Source organism: Gossypium hirsutum, chromosome A01 (genome assembly GCF_007990345.1).
Source record: "Gossypium hirsutum isolate 1008001.06 chromosome A01, Gossypium_hirsutum_v2.1, whole genome shotgun sequence".
Taxonomy (NCBI): Eukaryota; Viridiplantae; Streptophyta; class Magnoliopsida; order Malvales; family Malvaceae; genus Gossypium; species Gossypium hirsutum.
Window position 1 is genome coordinate 41155961 of NC_053424.1, and position 24504 is coordinate 41180464.

The following is a 24504-nucleotide window of genomic DNA, read 5'->3' on the forward strand; positions in this document are numbered from 1 at the left end:
CTTTTAAAAAGAGGCTGGGATGAGTGGTTGTTCCCAACTGACACACCAATTGATCTAAATGTAAAATTTAGAAATAAAGAAGGTCGATTAGTTGATAAAGGGCAGTACCAAAGATTAGTTGGTAAGTTAATTTACTTATCACATACAAGGCCAGACATGGCTTTTGTAGTGAGCTTAGTGAGTCAATTTATACACTCCCCAATGGAGGAACATGAAGAAGCAATGTTTCAGATTCTAAGAAACTTGAAGAGTTCATCTGGAAAGGGTTTATTCTTCAAGAAATCCAAACAAAGAGAGATTGAAGCTTATACAGATGACGATTGGGTAGGCTCAATAACATATAGAAGATCTACATTAGGACAATGTACATTTGTTTGGGGAAACCTTGTGACTTGGCGAAGCAAAATAAAAAAAGTGTTGTAGCAAAAAGTAGTGCAGAGGCTGAGTTTAGATCAATGGTGAAATGATGTGGTTAAAAAGAATTATGGAAGAGCTGAGGAAACCAATAACTTCACCACTGAAGTTGTACTGTGATAGCAAAGTTTCCATTAGTATTGCTCACAACCTAGTCCAGCATGACAGAACCAAACATGTTGAGATTGATAGATACGTTATCAAGGAGAAGATTGAAGAAGGCCAAGTGTGCATGCCGTTTGTTCCTCCAAAACAATAGATTCTTGACATACTCACCAAATGATCTCTAAGACAAGCTTTGATTTTCTTGTAAGCAAGTTGGGTATGATTGATATATATGCACCAACTTGAGGGAGGGTGTTGAAATATGTATATATTTTAAATTTATTTAGGTAGATAAATCTTATTTATATTATAGGAATATTTTATTTTATCTTTTAGTAGTTTATTAGAATAAGGGAATTATTTTTCTGTATGTTTTAGTAGTTTATTAGAATAAGGAAATTATTTTCCCAACTAAAATTAGGACTCTTTTCTCTATTTAAGTTCAGTTCTTTAGTTAATAAAAAATAGAATAGTTTATTAAAAGCTCTCTTGAAAACTTTCATTTAGCTTTGACCTTTAGGACTTACTTTAGATTGTCATTCTATGTCTCAATTGCCCTCATCTAAGTTGTTCACTCTATTAGTGCATTTCCTTCAACACTGATGATCTTATGTTGATGCTTTGATTATGATATTTTGGAAAGTGATTTTCAGAGATAACTTGAAAAAGATTGGTTGGTTGGATCATCATTGCCTTCGGATTTCAATCCAACCACCATAAAGAAGATACTAAATGAGCTTTCTCCGGAGAGTGTTAGGTACATGTTTGAGTTAGGTTAAACTGTAAGATTTCAAGTATTCAATTGTCCCATTAGAGACAGAAGTATTTACCTCCATTTTAATGCAAGTATATGTCTAATTGATTTGTTTGGCCCTCCATTTGAAATTCTTATAAATTTTCAAAAAACGATCTAGCTGTATCATTAGTTTGAGGCTTTTGCTTAACATTGGCATTCAAAATTTCTGTTCTGTGTTTTTTTGAATTATATTATACATGTTACTAAATAAATGGGTTGCCAAGTTACCAAATGCACATGCCTTAGGTCATTGGAGCTCTCCCTAAACAGAATTGCTATTAATCTTATTTATCTCATTACAAACAGTTGGTGGGAGCAATCTGGGAACGTTTTAGCACTAAAGAGAAGTTGTGGTTGTGCTCTGATACATTTAATTTCTGATAAGCCTTTTTTTTTTTGACAGAATCTTTTGGGAGTCAAAGAAATTTGAAGGACTGACTGACAAGGTTGAGCCATGGTATGGTACTGCATATTCCATTGAGAAAGCTAGCCCCTCAACAATTCAGGTCTGTGGTCAGATCTTGCTGATGATATGTTTATAACATTTGTATAATATTTCATTGTCTATGGATGAACTAGTCTTTTGATTCTACCGAAAAAAAAGGTGCTTTATCTATCTTTCTTTGACTGCAGGCATGGATGTCCTCGGCTCCTAATGAAAACCTGCATCTACCAGCACCAAATGTCTTTATACCAACAAACTTATCTATTAAGAATGCACAAGAGAAGGTTTGATGAGTCTTTCATTTGATTCTATTATAATCACCTTCTTTTTACAGATATTCTATCTTCTCATATGATTATCCTCTGGAACAGATCAAGCTTCCAGTTTTGTTAAGAAAGTCATCCTATTCAAAATTATGGTACAAGCCTGATACAGTGTTCTTTATTCCAAAGGCATATTTAAGATAAACTTTGACTGCCCCCATGCTAGCAACTCTCCCGAAACTGAGGTTCTTACAGATCTTTTTACACCGTTTTTGATGGATTACTTGAATGAATATGGAATGATAAATGCTGATGATTTTTCTTTAGTGTTTTACTGTGATGTTTCTCCACAGTGGTTTAAATGTCCAAAGGCATAGTTTGTGATATGCAAAGCCTTTAATAATGACAGTATATTGTTCTTATCATTTGAGTAGGATTATCTTCTTTACTAATTCCGAGTTTTGTCTTCCATGCTTCAGCTTATTATGCCCGAGTTGCTGGTCTTCGTTATCATGTAAGGTGCACAGATAGTGGTTTTCGGGTGTTCTTTTTATTTTTATTTTCGTGGCATTAATGTGATTCCATATGATAACCTTTTTCCTTTGAACTAAATAGGAATTATCTATGGATAAGGTAATGAATTTTTATGACACATACATACCTATCTTAAAAGCAATATTTCTTGAAATGGATTATATTATTTGTGAAGAATATTATTAGAGACAGAAATTAGATGTCTATCACAGAAATTTGGAGGTGGGGTTGCATATTTCATGGTTAAAGCTCAATGTTGCTTGAGTTTGGCAAATTTTCTAAGGAGGGTTACTGGGGTCATTTTTACCTATGCCTGACCTGATTCCTATCTTGTCTGCATTGAATTGTTTGGTTGTGTTTGTTTAAAATTTAGTTTTGAACAAAATGATAATGATTACCTTCTAGTTTCAAACAATTATATTATTTTCTTCTTTTGGCAAAAAGCAAAAGATTTTCTGAATGCTAGAAGGTAACTGAGATTAATGGACTACCAAATCAAGAAAACCCCAAATGCTGCTCTACTTTATTATCTCTTTGTTTGATGGAGACCCTTCTTTGCTATTGCTTTTGGGAAGTTTACTGAAATGCATAACATGTATAATCTTTGGAGAAAGTACACAATTAACTTACACTGCCACACCTAAAATCCCACCTTACTCTTGTACCAATCTGTAGTTTGCCTTGTGTTCAAGTTAGATTGGAGCTAGAATTTACATGACATGGATGCTCAAAATACGTATTTAATTTGAAATGATCCTTGGGAAAATTTTTCTTGTGGTAAATATTTCTCTTTTTCTCTATATGTATGTGTGCAACTTCTCAGTGGTGTATAGTATTCATCATTTCTTTAACTCAATAAAATGGTATCATTTAATCACTGTCAGGTGACAGGTTATAATCACAAATTGAGGATCTTGCTAGAAACCATAATCGACAAAATTGCAAAATTTGAAGTGAAACCTGACAGGTTTTCAGTAATCAAGGTAATGACCAAGAGGCAATATTAATTTTTATTTTCACTTGCCTTTTATTGTCAGCATGCTGTTGTCTTTCTGTGCTCTTGTCCTTCATGTTTGTCTTGGTCATTTGTTACTTAATGATTTAAATAAGAAAAAAAAGTTTTATCGAAAATGAAGAGAAGAATATATATGAAAATAAGAAAAGAAAATATACTAATGAAAATTACTTGTATTTCATTTCTAGGGATAGTTTGCTTATATACAAGTTCACATAATCTAAATAAGGAAATAAAATAAAATATAATCCTAGAATTAAGCCAAGGAATCTGTAACAAAAAGCAATGATTGTGATTTGTTAGTCTTAAGGTTAAGAATAATTATTTGGTACATTGGTAGTAGAAATTTTTAACTCCACAATTGAGATTGAAATTTTTCCACATATCTTATTTATTTATTTTAAAATTTTTTAAATATAATTTAAAGACACATGGTAAAATCTCAACCCTACTTATAAAGTTAAAAAATTTCACCATCGATGTACTAAATAATTATCCTAAGGTTAATTACATCCAATATTCAGATATTGAAACTTTTTGTTTCTCCTCCTTAAAATTCTCACTAACATCAAATTTAATTTAGGTCCATGTGAATGTATTTGTTGTTCCTCTCTTGAGGAATTCGTTATACATTTGTTTGATTTTCATTAATGTTGGTCCTTTGTCATGTCGAGCTTACGAGAGTATAAAGCACACAATGAATAAATGCTATGTTTATTGAGGAAAGCATGCGAGTTAACCAAATACTCATTAAAGATTGAGCAAAAGATAAGTCCCAAAATTCAAAATGAAAGAATTCAAATTAAAAGGTAACTAATCTTTAAGACCAGGAACTAAATTAAATTTCAAATGAAAGAAATTCAAAATGCAAGAAGTTTAAAATAATTTAAATTATAAGTTCACTGTTAGAGCTCACAGTCATCCTAACATTTATATCTAGTGTAAATGTCCTGTGGCCATTCTGCAGTTTTTTTCATCCATTCTGTCATCTTTTCTCATTGTCAACTCTAAATTTGATAGTCCAAAGAAGAATGTTTCTCCACAGTTTGGCCAAGTATACCATATATATAGCCATGTTTGAAAATGATTAAAAATTCAAGGCATCATTGATACACCAAAACCTAAAATCACCTCTACAGCTTCAAAGTAAATTTTTGTTTTTTACAGCGTAGATGTTTCTTGGAATAATTTCTAGCAAAAAAAAAAAAAAAAAGAGCATGAAAGATGCCAAATTTTTGCATCATACGATGGGGCTTCAATTTCAAAACCAATAGCTGACTGGAAAATTCTCCAGTTAACACCTTATACCACATAGGCTTGATATATTCAAGAGTTGTTGGATTCATATGTCATCAGTTAAAAGGCAATAGCCAAGTAGTATTGAATAGCAGGGCAAGGGGCTATCTAACCTTCACAAGTCACTCTCAATATTTATTTGTGTTGGGGTAGAAGGTATTTTTTTTCCCTGACAAATAGAAAAGAACAGTTCAACTATGGATATTTATGTAAATTTCACAGCAACTAGTTGTGTAAAGGTAGCCACAACTTAGGCAATTGCCTGTCATCAAATGCAGTGCTTCTGTAAAATTGCCTTTGAAGGGAAGGTAACAGTGTCCTAAGGTCCTTTTTTTAGCTTTTACGTTGCTTTAGTACCTATGACCTCTGCTTTACAATAGAACATGCTTTGACTGTCAGTTTGTTTCAGTTCCAAAATCAAGAGCAGATGAAGATATGATCCACGTCATGGCACATTGGTGACCTTAATCATTTTCCTTCATGTTTGTTAAAAAATGACAAGAAAAGAAAACAGATTTTTGTAATCTTTAATGAAAATTCTGTTTGGCAGCCTGCACAACACAAGGTGTGTAAGTTGAAAAGAGAAAATGATTACTAGTCATGGGATCACTAACTCCAGAATTAACGATCCATATGTTTGTTTTATAAGGCTCGGAATTGAAAAAAACAGAAAAATCAGTACCTGATTGGGCAAAGGAGGAAGAAGGATTATTGGATGAGTTAGGTAGATAAGAATTCCTCCGAAATTATGGTGATTGAAAAAGTTTATGTAGATGCTCTAGTTGTTCTTTAGTGAATGAAGACCCTTCTAGAGAACTTTGGCCCTCATAATTTTTATTAGTTGTTTCAACTGTTAAAACTTTCCTCCGAGATCTCTAATGAAGGCTGTTTTAACCATGATGCTACTAAAGATAACCTAACTCTAATACCATGAAAGTTTTCGTTTGAGCATTTAATAAAACTGTTCTGTCTACTAAAAGATAAAATAAAATATTCCTAGAATATCTCAAATGATTTATTCTGAGATTTATCTATCTAAATCAGATTTATCTACCTAAATAACTTTAAAATATATCCCAAAATATACTGGTTTCATATATTTTAACATGTATATGAATATACCATTTAATAGAATATAAACATAGAGTTCACAAAAAATTCATTTTCTTCTTCCTCTTTTAGTTCTATTATTTTGTTTCACTGCCAATTAATGGAGCATGTCTGTGACGTTTGGCATTTTCATGTTTATGAAGATAATTTTTATTGACCACTAGTTAGAATGTTGTATAACTCATTTATTCATCTCAACCTGTTACGTCTTAAAAAACTTTTATAGAGACCATGTGCTAGATACAAAAGTCGGAAATCTTGCATGTGTCTTTGTTGGCTCCTACGGTGGTGCCAAGCTTCGTGGAAATTTTTTTAATGCATGTCAATGCAGCCCTAAGGCTCTGAAAAGAACATATTTTTGGTGAATAAACAAGTATATGTTTGTTTTCTATGGAAACAACATTGATATTTTACAAAGTTTTGCATGATTATGTTGAGGATGGTATGCATTAAGGCTATTATTGTGGGAAATATTTTTGGCAACTACTGCTGATTCTGGAATAAAATGGCCCATGAAACCCATCTCAGGGACAACCTGAAGGTCTTTCCACTAATTAGACACTAACTGATTATTTTTTTGCTTTATTTCTTTGTTAGTGTGTGTGTCTGTGTGCTTGTGGTTGATATTATGATGCATCTTGAGTATCTAGGCTTTATTTAGTTCTGACATGAATCACATGTGAATGGTCAGGTTCATCGAGATGATTTTAAACTGAATGTGAAGCTTCAGCTTGTTGCCCTTATTGCAGAGCAAGCTGCCTTCCGTCAGCTTAGATCCGTTGAGCAGCTGGGATACATTACTCTCCTCAGGCTGAGGTATGAAAGAAAAAATTTTCTCCTTATTTTATTCAAGAATTTTCCGCCAAATGTTAAGGTCTTTAATTGTTTCTCATCAGGAATGATTCCGGTATCCATGGGTTGCAGTTCATTATCCAGTCTATAGTAAAGGTGAATAGCAGGTTCTTTCGTTTGTATATACCTCTTGCCTTATACCTTTAACTTAAGAACACAATCTCACTTAACAGGATCCTGGACATATTGATACCAGAGTTGAGGCATTCCTCAAAATGTTCGAGAGTAAACTGTATGAAATGACAAAGGATGACTTTAAGGTGAGATGGAGAATTCTTCTGCTGGAAGTAATTTCGTTCTTTTTGCTTTTTATGGTTTTTATGGACTTTAACTTTTACCTGCACGACAATCTAGAGGTAATTTGTGAGGTGGTTTTATAGAGCACTAGTAGCCTTGTTAGAAAAACTTGGCTTTCATCACAAAGTTTTTTGATTCAAGTTACCAATGTAATTTGTGAGGTGGTTTGTATGCATCTTTGGTTGGATTTGAATGAGAGCTTGTCATCTAATCGTAAATTCCTACACAGAGCAACGTAAATGCATTGATCAATATGAAGCTCGAGAAGCACAAGAATTCAAGCGAAGAATCTCAATTTTACTGGACTGAGATCATTAGTGGGAGGACTCCCAAATTTGATAGGAGGGAAGCTGAGGTATCACAATCAATCTTGATATTTTTCTAAATATTGAAAGGCAACTCATTTAAGAAAACCCATCTACATGTTACTTTACTGTTAATCCGCAATGAATACTTTAGTTTGATCTTAAATAGTTCATCTTTTACTATCTGTTTCCAACAGGTTGATGCATTAAAGAAACTTACACAACAAGAACTGATATATTTCTTTGATGAAAATATAAAAGTTGGCGCAACTCGAAAGATAACACTTAGCGTGCGAGTGTACGGGAACCAACATTTGGCCGAATACAACTCGCAGAAAAGTGAAGCAGTTCAACCAAATACCGTCCAAATAGATGATATCTTTAGTTTTAGAAGATCTCGACCACTTTATGCTTCAGTTAGGTGAGGCTTTGGTCTCCCTTATTTATTAGGCAAGCTTGCCGTGGAGAAAAACAGAGATATTTTCCTGTTAGTTTTCATAAAATTGTTCTACATTGGAGAAAAACAGAGTATCCCTCTTGTCTGTGATTTGATGTGTTGTATCTTTTGATGTGTTGTATCTTACTTATTCTCTTGGTTCAGAAACAGAAATGTTGTCACTCGAATATTCAACAAATTAATCCTATGGCACTCTATTTATGCACATTTAAGTGAGGGCCCAATAGGGATGTGTGTTTTCAAATAGATGCAACACTTCCTATGCGCATATGCATGGCATCGAATATAATAAAGGTTATTAAATGTGTTTAAAATTTTGGGTAAATTACACTTATGGTCATTTAATTATTAATAAGTATACATTTTGATTGTTAAATTATAAAAAATTTCAATTTGATCATTTAACTATTCAAAATTAATAATTAAAATTACCTTTTTGTTAACTTGCTAATAGACGTGAATTTGGGCATCGGTATTGACCCATCAATCATCTCATCATATACAACAATTACATGGAAATCTTTGGTATTAGTATTTGTAACACACACAAGTGCAGGGTATTTTTGATGACATTGAAGTGACATGTGAGTGCATAATTGATCTGCCACGAATTACACTATTATTTACATCTTTTTTTACACAATTTTAACTTGTTTAATAGTTAAATCAAAGCATCTTAATATATAATTAGGTTTTCATGCTTAAAGTAGTAATTTATGCTTTTTAATAATTTTTTATTATATTTTATATATCTAAATAATGTTACATGGTTTTGTAGCATAAATTAGGAGCTAAAGATGCATATTCGGGCCAAAACTGATGCCCAAATCGCGACACCAAGACAGAAGCAAAAGCAAAGCCCTGGAGCGAAACTGCTTTCGGTGTCACGACACAGCCCTTTGATGTCATGACACCGGATTTGATGTTGCAACACTACAGGCTTGTGTTGCAACACCGCCCTGCGCAATCCAATAAGTCCCTGTACGAGATAATTGCGTTTTTTAGGGAAATTAGGAATATTTGTACTAGTCAAACTCTAAGGACTTCAAGGATAATTTAGGCACTTTAATATTCCAAGTTTAGCCTATATAAAGGCCATTATAATAAGTTTAAACACACAATTTTAGTGAGACAAATTATTATTAGGTTTTTATTTTGTTCTTAGTTTTACTTAGTTTATTTTATGTTATTGTAATTAGAATATCCTATTCTAAAATGATACTTTTGCGAGGGGAGATTGTTCCAAAGCCACACTTTCATCATAAATCCATGAGAATCTTTTTTCATTTATTCTATTCTTTATATCTCTTTCTTTAACATTGTTTAATTGAATGATTGTGTAAAGATTAGAATCCATTTATACTTTATACATATCTCGCATGTTTCAACTGTTCTAATATTATTAATTGATTGATTGATAAAGTTCATTTGGATTTGTTAGATTTGTTTGAGTGTTATTAGACCTTAGGATAGATGACCCTAGGAAGTCATTTAGGTAGCAATTAATCCGAAATCGGTATTGCCTACCAAACATCACTTAGCAGATTAGTGGTTAGGGAAGGAAGAACTTAAACCCTAGGCTTGATGACCCTAGGAAGTCATTTAGGTAGGAATTAACCCGAAATTGGTATTGCCTATCCATGAAAACCTTACCCTATCTTGATTTCTACTACATGATCGAGAGGTGAGTAGTCTTACTGTCTAGTTAGGTTAGTAGAAGGCTAAGAAGCCCTACTACGTTAATTAGAAATCCACCATTTAGAACCCTACATCAATAATTAATTAAGTAAAACAATTGGATCTAGCCTAACAGAACACATGTAGTCAAAATAAGGAATAAGAAAAGCCTATACATGAACCTAGGAGTATATTTAGGTTTAGTTAAATTTGAAACAGCCCGTTTTTAGTGGTGTCAAAATAGTGCTTTCGGGACCACAATTTTGACGAGTAAAATATTATTTTAGTATTTATTTAATGTCTACGAGATTATATTAAGGTCATATTAAAAATTTGTTAAGAAATTTTGATGTTTAAATGGTTAATTAGGTGAAAAGGGCTAAATCGTAAAAAGTGTAAAAGTTGAATTCTAGTAGTTAAAGGGGTCCAATGGCTATGAAATCTTAAAATAAAGGACTTGAATGGTAGTTATACCATTTAATGTGTTATTGGATGTTCATGGACATGGTTTTAACGAAATTTTAATGATTTTAAAAGATTAATTTGGTAAATTGACAATTAAGTTAAATGTTAAGTAAATTAAAAGGTAAAAGATATCATCTTCTTGTTTTTTTCTTGCCAAAACTGATTTTAGCCATTAAAGGAGAAAACTAGGTTTGGCCAAGCTTGTTTTCTTGCATGTAAATGATTCCGAGCCCCATTTTTAATGATTTTAAGTTTTTGAGTTCGTTTTATCTTAATCTAACTAGCCCGGGGGTTAATTCGTAAAAATGTTAAAGGTTTAGGGGCTTACCATGAATTTTTTAAATGAGTTTTGATATTAGTTGTTAGATTATGAATCTTTGTTGTGAAATAAACATATTTTGTTAAGTGATTTTTGATGAAATTTCATTTAGGGATTTATTTGTGACATTAGTAAAATTTCATGTTAAACTTATGAAATGTTGGTTATAAGTCCTTATGAAATGCAACTAGCTAGTATGGAGGATTAAAATGATTAAATTTCAAATTATGAGCTTAAAGAATAAATTGTGAAAAGTTAAAATGTTAGGGGCAAATTGGTAATTTTGCATAAGTATGAACTATTGGTTTAATTGAATTCTATAAGTACTTAATTGAATGAAAATATTTGTTTAGATCAACAAAAACTACAATCAGATCTAAATCAAGGAAAAGCTAAAGCTTTAGACTATCTCGATTTTATTTCTACACCCTAGTTATTGAGGTAAGTTCGTATGAACAATAATCGTTTTAATGTTGTTTAAATTGAATGTTTACTATGTTGTTTTAATGTAAATGAATCAAAATATATAAATGTATCAATGCTATGATGAATTGACAGATAACGAGTCTCGGTTGAACCTTAAGAAATCTTAGGATACAAATGACATGTCATTAGGGATTCCATGTTTCGGGTGCTGGTCTTGAATGTCCTACCGATGGCTGAGGTCCTACATTTGTTATGGATTCTCCACAGCTCATGTGAGCAGCATCGTATAGCTTACATTCTGACTCACAACTCGTGTGAGTAGGCCCATTTCACAGCTCGTGTGAGCACTGATGTAAATGAAAGGTTATTATACGTAAAGGCACACTTTGTATGAGCTTTCCCTTGTATCTGATGTAATTCTAGATGGTTCAACAGGTATGAAAAGGGAACAAAATGGTAGGTATGCAAATGGATTGAAACATGACTTTATGAAAGCATTTATGAACTAAATGATTTTAGTACATATGGAAATTTATATATCTTATGGTTAATTTCATTTGTATCATGGACAAATATACTTAATTTCATTTGTATCATGGACAAGTATACTAACTTATGAGTTGGTGATATTGTTTAGGATTTTATTAAGCTTATAGTATCGGTAACGGTTTATACTTATCCTATGAATTGTATTATTAAAATGGTAAGTTAAGTTTTAAGTTTATACGAACTTATTAAGCATTCGTTGCTTACATAATTTCTTTTTATTGTTTTATAAATTATCGAAAGCTCAATTTGGTTGGAAGCTTGTCGAAGGACTATCACACTATTCAGCAATCAATTCAATATTTTTTGAGTATTTTGGCCAAGGTTGATAATGGCATGTATAGGTCTTTTATATTGATGGCTCATGGATGTATAAAATGGTTGATTTAGTATGCTTATGTCATTAAAGTTTATGTTTATTTGATGAACTTGTAATGCCTATTAAGTAAGGTCATCTTGACCACTTTTAGGTAGTTGAAAAGCATGGTCTTTTGGTATGCTTTTGATGGTTTGAAAATGGTCATTTGTGACTTGTTTGGTACATTTATGATCTAGGTCATTATGCTTGGAAATATGAGATGTTGACTTATTTTGGGATGTCATATTTTGGTGTATTTATGGTGCCTTTGAATGGCATATTGGCTAAGTGAATTAGGGTGTCTAAAATGGCATGTTTATGTGGTTGTAAATGATGTTTAAGTCCCTTGGATGTATGCTTAAATAGTATGATTGGTTAGGTGTGAATTGGTTTAGAATGACTTGATTTTAGGTTAATTTTGGGTTTACACGGCCTGGGACACGGGCTAACAGACGATCGTATGTCATCTATGAGTTTCTTAGTGTTCTAAGTCAGTAAGTAACACGACCAAGCACACGGCCTGACACACGAGCATGTAAGGCAATTCAATGAGTTACACGGGTGAGGACACGAGCTGGGATAGTGTGTCCCTTGTTCGAAAGTTACATGGCCTAGGATGATGTCACATGGCCTGGCCACACGGCCGTGTGACCCCTGTTTCCAATTTTTACAATTTTTCCTAAACTTTCTATTTTGTTTCAAATTAATCCTGAATTGCCTCAAAGCTATTTTCCTCGAGGGCTTGATTTAGGGACAAAATGCATGTGGTTGAATGGATTATGATATGTTTAATTTATTTAAATATTATGATGTTAAATGTGTCCAATTGTACGGTAATGCTCTGTAACTCTAATCTGGCGATGGAGATCGATTCGGGGTGCTACATTTAGTGGTATTAGAGTTATAGTTTGGTCGATTCTCGGACTAAATGTAGTATGTATGGAGTCTAGAAATACATGTCGTTATATAACTTGTGATAATGTGATATCTTCTGACTCAAATCAAACTATGTTTTTGTATAGATAAGATGTCATCCAACAGAGCCGATTTCGATGAGGTTGAAAGTAATGCGCAAGCCTCTGTTCATGAAACAACTAGTTCTGGTAGTGGGCCCATAGCTAAGGGCCGGGAAAGTGAGGTGAAAGAAGCCTTTTTCATATGATGTTTGAGTGGTTTTCTGAGTTCGTGAGAACGAATTTGATGGCTTAATGACCTCCACCCCCTCCTGTACCCTAACTTATCCATATCATTCCTCAATGTTTGGGACAAATGCATGCAAGTAAGCATTCGGTTGATAAAATTCATAAATATAGGGATGAAGAGTTCCGCCGTATAGCTGAAGACGATCTTGAAAAACCCGAGTTCTGGTTAGAAAACATTGTGAGGGTTTTCGATGAATTATCTTGTACACCTTTCGCATGTTTAAAACGTGTCGTATCTCTATTGAAAGACTCATCATATCAGTGGTAGAATACATTGATTGTAGTAGTACTGAAAGATCGTGTAAACTGGGATTTCTTTCAGACAGAATTCAAAAAGAAATATGTTATTCAATGGTTTCTCAACAAGAAATGAAAAGAATTTCTTGAATTGAAAAAGAGTCGTATGAAAGTAGCCAAGTACGAAAGAGAGTTTGTGCAGCTCAGCAAATATGCTCGGGAACGCATACCATCAGAGGTTGTTATGTGTACTTGGTTTGAAGATGGTTTAAATGAAGACATCAACGTATTAGTTGGAAATCTAGAATTGAAAGAAATTTTGGTTTTAGTGGATAGAGCACATAAATCCAAAGAACTCAATACATGTAACACCCCAATCCAGGCTTGGACGTTACGGTCGAATCTGCCATGTCACATCGAAACTACGTTCAAAAACTGGTCTTGTATATAAAAGTTTATTTCTAAGTTTCAAAGCCCTTTTTGATATTATTGTCGTTTCATTAAGATGTTTGCTTAAAAGTTGTCTTTGTTTTATTAAGTTGTTTTCAAAAAAAAATCGAAAGCTTCTAAAGTTTGGATTTGAAATGTGTGATTTTCTCGAAAACATCTATTATTTCGAAAACCCGTTATCCTATTCTAGCAGTTTGAGATAATAAAACGAAAACCTAATTAGGAAAATTAAAACTCTTAAATGGCCTTATTACATAAATAAAACCCAAACTGAAATTTTGAAATAATTAAAATCAAATCCAAATAACAGTATTCATGTGACCACTTCTGAGTCTCTCATAGCTCCAAATCGTCTATGGCTAGGGATTACCTGTACAGTTAAAAGGAAGGGTAAGTCTGTGAAAACTCAGTGTGTAATCCCCTAACAGAAAACAGAAATCAAAAACTGCAAAACAGTCTAGGCCATAGCCTTATTCAGGAACAGACAGACCGGTCTTTAGCCTTATACAGTAGCAGAGTGGGCCCAAGCCCAAAACAGAATCAATACAGAGCAAATAAGTATTCCAACCCAATCCAACCAGCACACCACCCGTACAAGCCAACACACCATGTGGGGATTCGATCGACCTACCCAACCAACACACCAATAACGCAGTGAAGCTACTAACAACAGAAAACGTGGCGGAGCCACTAGAATCAGAATGCGTGGCAAAACCACTAGTACAAAACTTCCTCCAAATCAGTTCCCAACCCCATGCAGGATGTCATGTCATAAATATATTGTGCATACAAAAGATCATACTCAGACACAGTCATACGTATACCAAATACTCATCAGTCAGCCTACCTCTAGGGGTATAATGGTCATTTCGACAATTAGGGGTAAAATGGTAACTTTACCCCTTAGGGGTATTTTGGTCATTTAGCTAATTTTGGTGTCTCGGTACATATTATAACCTCTTAGAAGGTCTACCATCACCTCGAGTGACTTAGATAACCCACATGGCCAGAATATCGAATATGGGCCCAAAACCAGCTTTCGGGCCCAAGTGGGCCCACACGCTCGTGTGGCCAATCTAGCCCAAATTCAGACACGGCAACATGAACCTCATAGTCTAATCCATTAACTTTATCTTACGGAGGATTTTACCCGTGTGGGGCCTACAAGCCCATTGGGCCCACACGGTCCATTTCGACCCATCGAGGCCCATAGCGGCCCAAGTCCATGGAAACCCACGTGGTGGCCTCTTCAGCCTATCGTCTACATTTTGTGGGTTCAGGTCACCCCACGTGCATTCGAACGCTCATGAAGCCTCAAATGCCGACGTTTCGGCATTTCGGCTTTTGCCGAATCTCAGTTTAACAGGGGTGTGATTACACACCTCTTTTGGCTTTGACAGAATTGAGTGGTGTACGTTTACACACCTGTTCGCGAAAGCCTACGAATCACCCCTTGAACACAAACCTACATCATCCGAACTAATTATTCAGTCTTACAACTGCTAATATTCTCAAGAAGTAAGACCACGATCTAACAGTTATCACCTACCACGATTAGATGATCTGGACTAATCTCTCCAAAATCGATGGCCAAAACAACCCTTACACCTTGGCGATTAACTGCACCATAATGGTTTCTCGTTAAAAGAATATTTCCTTATAACTCATTCAAGTATTCGGTCAATACCTAAAACAAGGTGTCACGATCACCTTACTCCACTGAGATCCTTAGAACCGTTGCATAATGCACCACGAAGAACGAATAAGAATTGAAATTAGCATAGATAGGAGGAAAACATAACATTCAGCTTCCCCAAAAGCAAAGTTTCAATAAACAGATTGAATACATACAGAATTGACCGAATAGCAAAAGGGGATCTTACAAGTACTTATCGATTACCAAAATATTTATGAAATCGATACCACCACACTTCAGTGTACCGAAACAATCCCACAACATCGAGTTGCAGACAAGAAACTGAAAGAGAAGAAGAAGAAGAAATGGTCAGCTCAGATAAAAACAAAAGAAAGATTGAAATGACTTAGAGAGAAAAACAAAAGAGACTATATTTGGCTATCTTGAAAAGAAAAGAAACAGTAAAAATGGTAAATAAAAAGTTAAGAATGGGGAATTAGGCAAGGTAACAAGAATGTAACCTGAAGACAACGTTGACAAAAGTAAAAGAGTCCAAATGATCACTTGTGAAAATGACACTCAGGAGAAAGAAGCTAGAAACGTCAAAAGAACAAAACCTGAAATGTTAGAGAGGAAAATCGGCTCCTACACACTCACAAATTGTCGAAAAAGCACAAAGTGAGTTCCCTAGCCAAATTTGCACAATCAAATTCCCCAATTTGGCTACAACTCTTCCCCCCTCCAACTCCACGATTTTCTCCCATTATCTTTCCACTTTTCCTCCCCCAAATCCCAAACAACCAACATCTTATCCCAAGATACTCTCCCCCTTTTACCAAGTCTACAACTACTCCATAGAGTTCGAATCCACCACAAACACTTGCCACCCAAGTAGCAAAATAAAATCCCCTTGCTTACCATGGGATTCGAACTCTTGCTCTCACCATGCCCAGTCACGCCACTTGCCACCAAGCCACAAAATCACTTGTGTCACAAAACTCACACAACTTAATATATGCCCTATAAGCTAACATCCAGGTTTCCAAAAGAGCAAAAATAAAAATTTTTCCAAAGGCCATACTTGAACCCAGGCTTCCTAAAAACCCCCTAAACGTACCCAAATTACTTGACCAACAAAGCAAACATGATATTTACGTCAAAGCTTGCAAAAACAAAGACCCTAAGTTTTTGGGGCGTTACACTAGAGCTAAAAGAAAAGCAGATTCTAAAGCTTGTGATATAGGTAAATGACCTATGGGAAAGTCGTTTTCTTATCTTTCGAAGAAATCAAAGGAATTTCATAGTCGTACATCAGCTACAGTGGGATTTTCGAGCACAGATTAAGGAAAGCAACATTCGAGTTTGAGACTTCAGGCTACATCTGTAGCTAGTGTGGGTAGTGTCCAAAATAACAAACCTGAATGTCAACAATGTGTTAGAAGATATCTTAGGGAGTGTTGATTGAGAGACGGATTGTGTTTCAAATGTGGTTCTTACGACCATTTTCTTAGAGACTGCCCTGAAAGATCAGATGATGAGAAAGCTCAGAAAACTCATTTGAGAAACATAGTTGCAAGAGGGAGACTACCTAGAAATAGTGGAAATATTGGTAACAGTCGAAGTGGAACGAAAGATTCTGCTATTAGATCTGAGACACAGGCACTAGCTAAGGCTTATGTGATTCGTGCTCGAAAGGATGCTTTAACACTTAATGTGATCATTGGTACATTTCTATCATTGATACTAATGTTAATGCTTTGATTGACCCAAGGTGAATGCACTCATATGTATGCACAACTTTAGTGTTGGATAAGAAAATACCTTTTAAGTTTACTGAAATTGTGGTTAAAGTAACGAATCCTTTAGGGAAGTATGTGTTAGTTGTAACGTCTGTAAAAACTGTCCTTTGATGGTTCATGATTGCAACTTTCCTAATGATTTGATGTTGTTACCATTTGATGAATTTGATATGATTCTGGGTATGGACTGGTTAACTCTGCATGATGCTGTTTTGAACTGTAGACGGAAGCATATTGTGTTGAAATGTCAGAACGGTTAAAGGATCTGAGTTGAACCAAATAGATTTAATGGCACATCTAATGTGATTTCAGCTACGTCGGCACAAAAATATGTCAAAAAGGGACATGAGGCGTATTTAGCATATATATTTGATTCCAAGGTTTCAGAGTTGAAATTAGAGTTGGTTCCAACTGGATGTGAATTCTTAGATGTGTTTCTAGAAGAGTTACCAGTGTTACCGCTGGCCAGAGATTTTTGAATTTGCTATTGAGTTAGTACTAGGGACTTTTCCAATATCGGTAGCTCCGTATAGAACGACACCTACAGAATTAAAAGAGTTGAAAGCACAGTTGTAAGAGTTGGCAGATAAAGGTTTTGTTCGACCTAGTTTTTCTCCTTGGGGTGCTCCTGTATTGTTTGTTAAGAAAAAGGACGGGTCAATCCAATTATACATTAACAATCGATAGCTTAACAAAGTCATGATCAATAACAAATATCCCTTTCCACGTATTGATGATTTATTTGATCAGCTGAAAGGTGTGACACTGTTTTCAAAGATTGATCTTCATTCTGGATATTATTAGTTACAGGTTAAAGATTCAGATGTGCCAAAAACTGCTTTTAAAAACTAGGTACGGACATTATGAATTTCTTGTTATGCCTTTTGGTTTGACCAATGCACCTGCTGTATTTATGGATTTGATGAACATAATATTTGTGTAATAGCCCGATTTTGGGTCTAGTTGGAACAATGGTTTCTGGACCACAAATCCGATGTAGAAAAACTTATTTACATTAGATATTTATGGTCTACAGTTTTATGGAATGATTTCGTGAAAATTTCATTCAAAACTTTTGACGTTTAAGCACTCAATTTGGTCAAAAGGACTAAATTGTAATAAGTGCAAAATCTGAGTTCTATAGGTTAAAGGTGTCAAATTGTTATGAAATTTTAAATTGGAGGTCCATAAATGATAATTAGACCAATGGTTTAGTTGGTGGACAAAAATGGACATGGTTAGGTATGCTTTTAAAGTTTTTCATTAAGGGCATTTTAGTAATTTAGTAATTCAATAGATTAAAAGGCCAAAATAAAGCCAAAAATTGTCCATCTTCTTCCTCTCATAGCTGAAACTAGGTTCATTTTTGTCCCGTTTTTAATGCTCTTTACATTTTTGAAGTCATTGTACCTCGATCTACCTATTTCTAGCTCTAATTTGAGGAATGATTAAGTTCTAGGGTTTGACCCATGTTAGACATGTGTGTATTTTGATGGCTAATGGTAGAAAATGCATGTTTCTTGTTAGAAAAACAACTTTTGCTAAGTGATTTTTGGTAAAAATGTCCAAAAGGACCAATTTGTAAAAAGTTGTAAAATGGGGGTTAAAATGAGAATAAGAGAAAAATGTGTGCTACTATAAGTGTAATAGGCCCAATTCGTCCAACCCATTATAAAACAAAATAAATATATATATAAAAATATAAACAGCCCAAAATAAACCAATGTTCATTTATAAGTTATTTAACCCCAAAAAATATATATGCAATAACAGCCCAATTATTAAACTAAACTAAACCAAACCCAAAATTAAATACTAAATTAACCAATAACCCAAAGGCCTAGCCCATTCAATACACGAACCAATTACAAGACTAGCCCAGGTGATTGTTTCAGAAGCCCTAAGGGTTCTCCTTCTCGCGCCACAGCCAGTGATTCAGATGAGCACCACACGTGCGCCATCAGTCCCTCGCGCGCATCTCCACTCGTGCTTTTGTACGGGTTTTCCTGCAAATGGAACAAACAAGAAGGAGAATAACATAATTTACAGCAAATGACAATAATAAAATGTAATTTTATTTTCTATTTATTTACTCTGTAAATCCGGCTATAAAAAGCCGTCAAATGTACCTGCAAATACTTACACATACTGAATACCAGAAAAGAGTAATCAAAAGAGATTATCAAAAGGTGACCTCCAATCTGTTATTTTCCTTTTTCGTTTCTTTTGATTTTCTTGCAACTTTAGTATAAAAACATGAAGAGGAAATACCTGAATCGACGCCGATGAGAGCCCAAATATCTCAGAAGTATGTAGATATGGGCGAGGGTCGAACGGTGTTGAATTTTTGGTCATTCTTCAAATTTTGCTTCATTTTTTTTGAAAGAATAGTATAGAATTTGAGGTTTTTTAAAGGAAAAAGAAAGAGTAAACTTACCAGATCTCCATGGTCGCAGCCTTCATTGGCAAAATCCGGCCATCATTCGCACACCGTCGACCACTAAGCATGATAGTGGTTCGGCAGCTGTAAGCTAAATGAACCCTAGCAGAGAGGGTAATAGCTTTTTAATTAAAAGAATTGGTTATGTTTTAAAAGAAAGGTTTAAGGGCAAAATGAAAAATGACGCCGTTCAAAATGGTAAAGGATCCACGCGTTGACCCGATTTTGCAGGCTGGATCCACGCTCTTTTGCTTAAAATGGGGAATTTGCACGGGTGGTGCTTCTCCTTCGCACTGATTTTGGAGTGTACGATTCACACTTGATTTGTGTTTTAAATTTTACCTAGAATCGACGTGTCATGTCAATTTAGCCCGCACCTAAACGATGTGTTTTGGGAATTTGGATTATTTGCGTTTTTAATTCTCTCACATTCACGCGCATTGCACCTTAGTCCCTATTTCAGTTTCAACAATTTATTTTATTTATTAATTAACTCTTTTAATTTGATTTTATTTCAATTAAGATATTTTTTTCTCATTTTAATTTGCATAATCTACTTTGTTTTCTTTTTAAAATTTTAAAATTATCGTTTTAGAATTTCCTTTTATATGATATTGTTTTCAAATTTTGTATGATATTATGTTCAAATACTTTTTATAAATATATAGTTTTTGATAAAATTAGTTAAATTTTGTATACATTATTGTTTTCACATTATTTTATGTAAATATTTATTTTTAAATGTATTTTATATATATTTTCTTCTAAATTTACTTATATAATTTGTTTCTTTAAGGATCCTATTTAAAATTGTGCATTTTATTCATTTGAATATTTTCATATATTATTATCTTTATGTATGTATTATCTATATGTATCATTAATCTAAATCAATTTGTTTCATATAAAATTATCTTATACATTATTCATTTCGAATTTATTTTTACACACACACATATATATATATTGGTACATATGTTTGATTTATATACATCATTAAACCCATGTTATTTTACACATATAGTTTTTTTCATTGTATACATAATTATGTTTTTAAAATCTATTACATATATAATTCATGATAAAATTAATTTAATCTTACATGCATTATTAATTTCATGCTATTTTTTATAAATAATTATTTCTAAATCTATTTATATATATCTGTTTTGTAAACTTATTATATGTATTTCCTAAGATTATATCTTATTATGTATTCTTGCTATCCTTTCATATTTTATATATTATTAAATTTTCCTTTATTGTATATATTTTTAACAAATATTTTTAACACTTTGTGTGTTATTTGATCTAAAAATTTTCATTCTATAATAAATATTTTAATGATTACATATATATCTCTAGTTTATTTTTACAAATAGTTTCAAATTCATCAATTCATATATTATATGTGTTCATCATTATTTTAAATTTGTCTTATACCGTAGTGGTTTTTTTAAAATTTTCATTTTGTTTTGTATATTTTGTATGGATTGTATTATATTAGGCTATATATATCATTGTTGTGCTATTTTTTCCGTTTTTTCATTGTTATCTCAATTGTTCTCCATACTTGCTTAGAAAGTTGGTTATATTTTTTAGGTTAGTTATATCTAATTATTTGTTTTGTTAGTTGATTAAATAAGTTATATTATCTTTATTCATCAATTATCGTACATGTTATCCCATGTTTTCATTTTTTTCCTTTTGGTTTACAAATGTCTCTTTATAATGTCTAACTCTTTAAAATCAATTATTAATTGCGATTTTCATGTGACAGGTTTTAAATACTTATAATTAATCGTTCTTGAAACTAACTATTATCACGATGTAAGCAAGTGTACCTATCGAACAGTAGTATAGTTTTAGCAAGACCGGATTGTCAAACCCAAAGGAAGTAAAAGTACTAGTAATGACTGTCTTTTTATTAGCCTAAAAATATAGGGTTTTTTTAACTAACTAATTATCTAAACTAAGAATTCACAGAAAGTAGAATTGGGGGATTACTTTTGGAAAACAATTAAATTAAGGCTATACCTAAGGAAAAATCTACCTGGACTTTACTTGTTATTCTGGCTCCGAATCGAACGATTTATTCATTTAACTTGTCCATAGAGATCCCTAAGTTATGTTATTATCCCTATTCAGGACTAATAACGTCTAATCCCTAGATTGAATAATTGAGACTTTTCTCTAATTAACACCCTAGGGTTGCATTAACTCGATCTATAGATCCCATTCTTAGGTTTCACTCTAATCCGGTAAAATCTTGTCACCCTATATCTAGGCGCGCAATCAACTCCGCTTAATTATGACAAATGTACTCTCACACAGGGTCTATTCCTCCTCTGAATAAGAGCTTATCTTGAATCAGTATCCTGGGATATCAAAACAAATTAAGAACACATAATTAAGAACAAGTTAAATATTTATCATACAATTTAGAAAATAATAACAAGATTCGTCTTAGGTTTCATTCCCCTTAGGTATTTAGGGGATTTAGTTCATAACTAAAAAGGAAAACATCTCAGAAGAATAATGAATACAAAACATAAAGAAAACCCAAAACTCCTGAAGGGAAATTGAGGGGAGATCTTCAGTCTTGATAATGAATCTGGCTTCTGAGATGGATCAATCGGCTTCCCTTGAGGAGTTCCCTACCTTCTTCTCTCTGTATGCCACTTTCCTCTTCCTCTAGGGTGTATTTAACCCTCAAAATTAGCCTTTTTCGAATTGGACTCAACTTCGGCTCGATAGGGACACGCTCGTGTGACACACCCATGCGAGTCGTGCTTCGATTCTGCCAGATTGACACGGCCATGTGGTATGCCCGTGTCAGGAAGTCCAGGCCGCGTTGATTTCATACTTTGGCCCATTTTCTCCATTTTTGGCTCGTTTCTTGTTCCTTTGCTCTCCTATGCTCACCTAAGTATAAAACATGAAACTAAGGCATTAGGAGCATCGAATTCAGCAATTCTAAGGAAAAATGATCCATAAAATGCATTAAGCATGGGGTAAAAATATGTATAAATTACGGTTTATCAAATACCCCTACACTTAAGCATTTGCTTGTCCATAAGCAAAATTCTCAACTTATAATCAAAATAAATTCTTCTCAACCTATAATTTCTATTGATAATATCTCAAAATAATCCACAAGTAATCATACATTGAGAATTCAACTAAAAGAACATCAAAGTTTCAAACATTCCAAGTTGAGCATTTTATCCTGAAAACATAGGTGTCTCTCCTCATCTAAGTAATTACCTTTGATTCAGACTATCACAGAGTTTCACATCCTCACTAAATATTCACTCAAATCACTCGAGGTGTTTAAGGACAATAAATGAAGCACTCAATAGTAAATAATGAAAAGTCATTACCATAGGCTTGCATGAAAATCAAATCTCCACCACTTATAAATTGAGATGAAACATCAATCAAAAGGTCTTTAGAGGGTTATAAAGCGGCTTGGTTAAGGGGTGCGGTCACAAGCTGAAAGAAAATGTTAGAATCGAGATTGAATTGAAAGAGTGCCTAACTAGAAAAATAACTAGTCATCAATTGCGTACAACAGAGCTTTTCTCAGAATATGTAATTTAACTTCTTTAGCTCAGAAGATTACTACTATTAAGATGTATACATTTTTTTTAAGAACACATAATTACAAAGTAAAATAAAACATAGCTAAGCAACTATTTCAATTCCAATCTCGACAAAAATGGGGATCAAATTAATTTAGGGGATTTCAACAATAATGGGATCAGGGTTAATATTAAGGGTAATACAAGAAATGGCTTGTTAGCTCAACGAGGTTTACTAAAGGTTAATCGTGTAGGTAGGATTTTCATGGCATGAGTGGGTTAATCCTAAGTGTCTTTCTCATTTTGACATATCAAATCAAATAGTGTGGTCTTGACATGCATAATCAAGGAAGTTCTTGAATAACAGTTTCAATTACTAATGCACTCAAAGCAATAATAAAAGTGAGCATGAAAGAATTAAAAGATGCTCAAAAGGCTCAAAAATCTCACAAGAATTATGGCTTTTTGATGTTTAAAACTTGTAAATTCCAACTCAAAGTAATACCTAAACTTTGGGGAAACAACCTAAATTTTTAAATTCTTAAAAATCAACTTATCATGCCTGATTCTCTAATGTCTTAAAGTTTAAAAAATCAATGCATAAATGCCTATGTTTTAATTCAAGATATATCAATCAAGATCATAAATCAATCAAAATTTATCCTATATACGATATGAGAGCTTTTTAAGAGAACAAGGCAGTCATTCAGGGATTTTTCTGATAGTAAAATGAATACCCCCCACTTAAGATGTACATTGTCTTTAATGTACAAAGATAGATATAAGAATATAAAAATAAGATAGGGAGAGGAGTGAAACTTCCTGAGTGATGGATGAATTTCCTTGAACTGGAGTTTTGGAGAATAGTTGGCGTGAGGGTGGAGGAGGATACTCTGGCAGTGGTAGAGGTTCATTAGTCCATAAGTCCTGTGCCAAAAGAATATTATATCTGAAGTTGGTTATGATCGTGGTCGAGTAGGACATGGCAGTCATGGAGAACCTTTCCCAGTGGAGTTTTGAGTCCCTATATGATGATGAGCTTTGGAGCTTTTTATAACTGTGATAGCATCAGGAACTCTTTTAGAAAATATGTAAGGAATAATGATTACTTGGTAGGAAATAGCCGGAATTTAAAATTTTTGAATAAAAATTATAAATCCTGATAAAAATAAGATGAAAGAAAAATAAAAAGTAGTCTTAAAATAAAATAAAAAGAAAAACATAAAATAATAAATAAATATTTTTAAACATCTTCATCGCTAAATGGTTCGCGAGGTGGGGGTGGCGATGAGATGTGGAGGTGCTGAAAAATCTGTTGTAGAGTAGCATCAATGTTGTCAAATCGTTGAAAACACTGCTGCTCGAATCGAGTGAGGCACTCAAAGATGTCAGCATATGAAGCTGCCGCATGAACTGGACGAGAGGTTGGTGGTGGCTGAGACGGTGGGTCCTCATGCTGTGGGGGGACATCATCAG

The 24504-nt window shown here is 33.6% G+C and overlaps 1 pseudogene; it reads left to right on the forward strand.

Annotated features, from left to right (window-relative positions):
* Positions 1 to 201: 201 nt before the first annotated feature.
* On the forward strand, positions 202 to 8094 carry LOC107917421 (insulin-degrading enzyme-like 1, peroxisomal; annotated as a pseudogene).
* The last annotated feature ends 16410 nt before the right edge of the window (positions 8095 to 24504 follow it).